Source organism: Cnephaeus nilssonii (assembly GCF_951640355.1).
Source record: "Cnephaeus nilssonii genome assembly, chromosome: 15".
NCBI lineage: Eukaryota > Metazoa > Chordata > Mammalia > Chiroptera > Vespertilionidae > Cnephaeus > Cnephaeus nilssonii.
In genome coordinates, this window is record NC_137086.1 from 51,420,023 (window position 1) to 51,426,945 (window position 6,923).

Genomic DNA, 6,923 nt, shown 5'->3' on the forward strand with positions numbered 1-6,923 from the left:
TTTTGGGGGAGACACTTGAAATGGCAGCCAGGCCACCTATACTTTACTTTGCACCAAAATCTAATTTTATGAGAAGCCCAGACTAAAGGGGTTTTCCATTCCATGTCTGGGTACTTCTTATAAAGCTTGATCAGTGGACCTTGGCAAATTTAAAAAGAGCGGCACTCTCACAATATCTCTAATGCTCATGAGTCAGGTTTTATTTGTTTGTTTTTCCAAAACAAAAGGTTTATTTGAAAGACAGATATGAACCATTACAATTTTGGAATGGTAAGGGAGGTGATATATAGGTGAACAGCAACTATCTTTCTGCAGACGCTTCCTGAGTCTTGAAGGAGCCAGTCATTTGATTTCACTCTGTAGGGTTTCTTCTGGAGTGATAGCTCTCTAAACAACTCATACATGTTTTCTTTCCCTTTTTACTTTATTTACACCTTTGGATATGTTTGTTGATTTGAGAGAGAGAGAGAGAGAGAGAGAGAGAGAGAGAGAGAGAGACATCGATGTGAGAGAGAAACATTGATCAGTTGTCTCCTGAAAGCATCTGGATCAGGGATTGAACCCAAAACCTAGGTATGTGCCTTGACTGGGACTGGAACTCTCAACCTTCCTTCCTTCCTTCCTTCCTTCCTTCCTTCCTTCCTTCCTTCCTTCCTTCCTTCCTTCCTTCCTTCCTTCCTTCCTTTATTTTTTGGTGTACGGGACAATGCTCCAACCAACTGAGCCACCGGACCACCCAGGGCAACCCATAAATGCTTCTTGGAAAGTCTCTGCCCACTCTTCCACACAGGCCCTTAGTTTCAGCTCAGCACCTGGGGAGCAGGAGGCAAAGGGAACTCTCACATATCTGAATCCCCGACAAGTGCATTTACAGTTCTAGGGGACTGACTGCCTCTAACTGAGCCTAATCCACTGGCTGTTGACGGAGCAGTTATAGAACTACAGTTGTAGCAAAGACAGATAGCAGTGACTTCAAGGACCAGATTCATTTTCCAATGAGAAGCTTAAGAAAATATCAACATTTCCACTCTCGCTTTCAACCACAGAGCTGATTGATATAATAGGGTCACTGCCTTGTTTAGATTTCTTTTCTAGAATGGATTTACTTGCTAAGAATTCAACAGACTGCAATCTGTCTTCTCTGATTTTACTCAGCCAGAGAGAAGATAATGAAAAAAGTGTTTTTAAACAGATGGCGAAATGAAAGATTTTGATCTTTGAGACTGAAAATAGACTCTGCGACCTCACAGAGCTCAGTAGCAAACTTGACATAAATTTGAAAAGAAGTGTAATTTCCCACAAATATGTAAATATATGTACATCCACATATATCTTGATAGAGAAATATATTTTATGGTTCTCAGTTTACATATGACTTACCCCACTTCAGTAGGCAGTTATATAGGCATTAGAAATACTGGGCCAGGTGCAGAGGGTCACCAGGACGGAGAGCCCGGGGTACCTAGCAACAGGGAAAACTATAAGCCCTTGCCGAACACGCCTTTAAGCAGTAACCCCTGAAGATGGCATTTAGGCCTCAGCTGTTGTTTCAGCTCCAGACCCAGAACTGCAGCAAAACCAGGTGGAGCTACACTATGGCTGACATTAGAACCAGCTTCATTGACTGATGACCCACTACCCTGGTTCCAGCCAATCAGTGAAGACCAGGACCCTGAGGAAACACACTTGGAAAGCTGATGAATATTCTATTAGGATCCTCCCTTGAGACCTCCAGAAAAAAGCTCTCAGGACCAAGGACTTAATGGGAGTCTCTCTGTGGATGCCCCAACTTTTCCCATGTCCCTCCTTTTCCCCAGGGCACTCACCTTCCCACCCCCTGCCCCAACACTCCCAAACCTCTCCTCCCCAGTTCATCTCTCAAGTTTCATTTCTCAAGGAGCTTCTCTCTCTCTCTCTCTCTCTCTCTCTCTCTCTCTCCCCCCCCCACCCCGCCCAAGATCCAATGACCCTTCTTTTGTTGTTACTACTTGTTTGAGTCCTTTCTTCTTACATCTGTGACTTTCTAAATAAACTTTTTCTTATAATATCAGTATTGCCTCTGAGTCCTTCTCTTAGGGAGACCTCAAGAAAGAGGTTGCTGAATCCAGGTTAACACCTGGTGCTGCTTTTCTGCCTCTAACACCAGCTGCAAAGGGAGGTTACTACATTCTCAATCTACCATTTCTCTCTCTCTCTCTCTCTCTCTCTCTCTCTCTCTCTCTCTCTCTCACACACACACACACACACACACACACAGGTGTTTTATCCCTACTGCTATCCTTACTTAGGAGCTAAAGCCTAAAACATGGGAAGACACAAGTTGAAAACAAACTTAGTTTAATATAAGAGTGGTGAATTAATATGGAGGAAGTACAAATATAATCTTATCTTTTAACACAGCTTATACTACTTTCAACTTTAATACAGTTTTTAATGTTGATGTGTGGGAGTAAAGAACAGGGCAAGTCCATTGTTATACTCAGTAAATATTATATAAAAATACATAAAAAATCTAATCCAACATAGGAGAACTGAGAAGTATGTTACTTTAAATAAAAAAAGCAAGCACCGTAAACATTGTGCTATAACCTATTGTTGTTTTGGTAAGACTGTAAAACTTTCAGAGTGAATGTTCATATATCTATAGACATATTGATTCTAGGAAATTTAGATAATGTGGGAAAGAGATTTACAGTATGGGTCAATTTGCATATTACCCTTTTATTATATAGGATTAAAGCCTTCCAAATAATACTATTGAATGTTATAAAACTTGGTCACTTAGCTCCTGCCATCAATCAGGCATTTATCTCCTCCTGTCTATCCTGACTGTATTTACTTTCTTAGTAGCCTCATTTTACTGCTTACTTATTAATTTATCTAAAATATTCTTATTTGGAAACACTCAGAAGAGCAAAAACAAACACCTTTCAGCCTAGCCCATACAGATGGTTTCAGTCAGTCTTGCTGCCAAGTTATTATTTTAGACCAAGATCCAGGACAATTCCTCTGGGATAAAATTTTGTTTATACAATATAGGATTGATACATTCTATATCTCCAAAATCCTGTTATTTTTTTTCTTATTTTTACATAGATTATTAATTTTTTCCTTCCACAAACCATGAAAATTGCATACCATTGTAACATAGGACTGAATAGAAATAAGCACAAGGAATAAAATAAGGAATATATACCTGAATTTTCAAATTAAACAACAAAGAGTGCAAACATACTCTGTTCAAACAACAATCTATTTAATTCTCTAACCAAAATTATAGATAGATTCATAAAGTCCCTATTAGATTGTTTTATTTCACTCTTTTTTCTTTTTTTAAAAATATGTTTTATTTATTTTTTACAGAGGAAAGGAGAGGGATAGAGAGGTAGAAACATCAATGAGAGAGAAACATCAATCAGCTGCCTCCTGCATACCCACTACTGAGGATGTGTCCGCAACCAAGGTACATACCTGCCCCAACCCGCGGGGCAACAACACGGACACCAGAGACGAACCTAAGAGAGAGAAACAAACAAGGGACGCGGAGAATGGAGGCAAGACAAATGGGTTCTGATCAAGCCTCAAATTTTTATTCTTACAGCGGTGCCTTATATCCAAGTCAGGGAGTGGGAGGTGGGGCGCGGGGAGTGAACTGTGGACCTATCAGTGCTTGCCAGCAGGGGCTGCAGGCAGGGGAGGGGGTATGAGGAAGTTCTAGAAGGGGAGATGTCTAGGAGGGATAGGGGCTGAGCGGATCATGTGGACTTAGATAATTTGGCTAAGGTCGTAAAGGGTGTTGACTAAAGATAAAGGATGGGGCGGTTGAAGGGCAGCTATGCGAAGAATGCTTTGTCGTCAGGCATGAGGAAGTAGGCCTATGGTGAGGACCAAGTTTCCATGAGGTTCTGTTTCATTAGCTTACTAAAATAATGTTAGAATTAATTTGTCATTGACTCTTGGCTCCTGACACATACCCTTGACTGGAACCGAACCTGGGACCCTTCAGTCCCCAGGCTGACACTCTATCCACTGAGCCAAACCCACCAAGGTGGATTGTTTTATTTCTTAATGAACTAACATTACTTTTTTTAGAAAATGTTATGTTTTCTCTAATAATATCCCTTAGCTCCAAATGTACTCTGGCTGATATTAATATAACTATTAAATCTTTCTTATTAGTAATATTATGGGGCATACTATTTAATGTACTTTTAACCTATTTTTTAAATAGTTAATGTACATTTCTTGGAAATGGAATATTTGAGGGTTTTGGTAATTTACATAGTCTGTCTAACTCAGCCTTTAAAAAAAAACAAACACCAAAAACAAAAAACAAAAAACAACTTTAGCCCAACCAGAGTGACTCAGTGATTGAGCATCAACCTATGAACTAGGAGATCATGTTTCCATTCCTGGTCAGGGCACATGCCCGGGTTGGGGGCTCGATCCCCAGTGGGGGACATGCAGGAGGCAGCCAATCCATGATTCTCTCTCATCATTGATGCTTCTATCTCTCTCCCTCTCCCTTCCTTTCTGAAATCAATAAACATATATATTTAAAAAATAAAACATAATAATAAACTTTATTTTTTATTGTGGTAAGAAAAGTTGACATAAGATCTATCCTCTTAACAAATATCATGCTTCACACATCCATTAATCCTTGGTTTATTTATGATACTCTTTAGTAAGGGACCTGCTGCTGAGGGTATTTTCTCTATAAGATTCTCATATCAATATCATAAGGCTATTTACTTGAAAGCTAAGCTAACAAGATTAGAATGAGTCACCTGCCTTCTTTCTTTGGGAACCTTCCCCATTGGGTACCTTCCAATAAAGTGAGAAACCAAAATCCATTATTATGATCTCTGAACGCATAATAATCTGACCACTCAGTATATATATATATATTTTAGAGGCCCAGTGCATGAATTCATGCATGGGTGGGGGTCCGGCCAGCCTGGCCAGGGGGAGGGGACATGGGCAGTTGGCCGGCCTGCCTGCTGGTCGAACTCCTGGTCGAGGGGAAAATGGGCATATTAACCTTTTATTATATAGGATATACACTGAGTGGACAGATTATTATGTGTTCAGAGATCATAATAATCTGGCCACTCAGTGTATAGTCAAATTAGTACAGTCATTTTTGAAATAATAATATAACATTTCATGTTATGTAAGAACTTTACAAAAATATAGCTTATAAATTCACACTTCTTTCTTTGTGCTCTTTTCATACACTTTACCTCTATTAATGTTATAAACCAAAAATATAATTGCTATTATTTTTGCTTTCAACATATAATTGTCATTTAAGTATGTTAAAATAAGAATACCCATCATTGAATATTTTCTTGGCCTGTAAAACTTCTTTCAGCATTTGTTCTAGTGAAATTTATGTGCTGATGAATTGTATTTTTGGATCTCATAATGTTTTCATCTTACATAATTAAAGCACAATATTTATTTACAGCATTCATATTCACAAAATATTTGGTCATTTGCATTATGATTTTTTATTTTTATCTATAAATTATTTAGAATTAGATTTCACATTTATTTCCAACAGTGATATTTGCTTAGGCTATCTGTTCCTTAGTGATAGCACTGTATTTGCAAGTGGTTAGGTATTACCAATTCCTTGCTTTTGAGAATGTCCCTATGATACATTTTTATAAATAGTTCATGGATACTAAGAAATTAAGCATTTTCTTTTATTTCTGACTATAGTAATTTATATGTGTGATGATTTAAAATATACCCTGAAATTCTGCGACATTTTTCTCATCAAAAGTCTATCTCTATTTTTTTCTTCTTTGAATATAAGCTAATTTCATGACTTGCTTCTAATGAATAGAAAGTAGCAGACTGTGACTGTGTGACTTTTGAGGTTAGGTAGTAAAAGGAATAAAAAGGAAACCCTCTGGGTTGTTCTCTTAAGATCCTTGTTCTTGTAATCCCCTCTCCATTCTTTAAAGAAGCCCAAGAGAAGACACATCCAGATGTTCTGTTTGACATCCCCAGGCAGCACCCACCACCAGGCATGCAAGAAAGACTCCAGTGATTTCAGCCAAGGCCATTCACTGAATACAACCACATTAGAGACCCAAGTAAGTCTCCAGAATAATGAGAAATAATAGCAATGATAATAATAATAACTGATGTTATTTTACACTTCTAATTTGTTTAAGTAGCTATTATGATATACATGCACTCTATCAAACTTGTCAATTATGTTCAAATTTTCTATACTTACTTTCTTCTTCCCTTCCTTTCTTCTTCCATCTTTCTTTTTCTCCCTCCTTCTTTCCCCATCCTTCCTCCTTTTCTTTTTCATGCCTATCACTTTCTGAAGGAAATCTGGTAAAAACTCAAAATTTTTTGTACATTCATCATTCATTTTTAAAAATATTTCTTCATGTGCATTTTCATATATTCGTTTCTATGATCTTAGTTACTTTATCTTCTCTCTGACAATTTCTTCGTTATAACATTGGGAAATAAATTTTGCTATTTCAAATATGGCTTTTCATCAGTGCTCTGTCCTACATAGGTAATCAAATACAATTAAATTAAGGAGGAATCCAGTGCTATCCCCTTAACATATAAGCTAAAAGGCACTTCACTGGATTGGATCGTTGATGACAATGGTTTGTTAAAAAGGCCACACAGACTTGATTAGTGTATTTTTCAGACTTTCTAAAAAGTCATCTCATACTGAATGATGACAACAAAGTGTTGTAGATTATGTTAACATATTCCAGGTAGGAAGAGAAAAAAAACTCAAGTCTATTCATAAGAAGCCATTGGTTAGAGAAACTCAGTCTGAGCTGTTCTGGGTCAGTTAAGAAATTCCTAAAGGCAGGAGTCACCGCTCTCCCACCCTGGCACCATGTCACTGACAGCCCACAATTTGCTGGCTG

At 37.9% G+C, this 6,923-nt stretch overlaps 1 long non-coding RNA gene across 1 annotated transcript; it reads right to left on the minus strand.

Annotated features, from left to right (window-relative positions):
- Nucleotides 1-335: 335 nt before the first annotated feature.
- LOC307111943 lies at nucleotides 336-3,845 on the minus strand. The gene is made up of 3 exons (XR_013814646.1): nucleotides 3,472-3,845; nucleotides 1,381-1,462; nucleotides 336-434 (listed from the first exon to the last, which is right to left on the minus strand). It is a non-coding gene; the product is annotated as an uncharacterized lncRNA (long non-coding RNA).
- Between the last annotated feature and the right edge of the window lie 3,078 nt (nucleotides 3,846-6,923).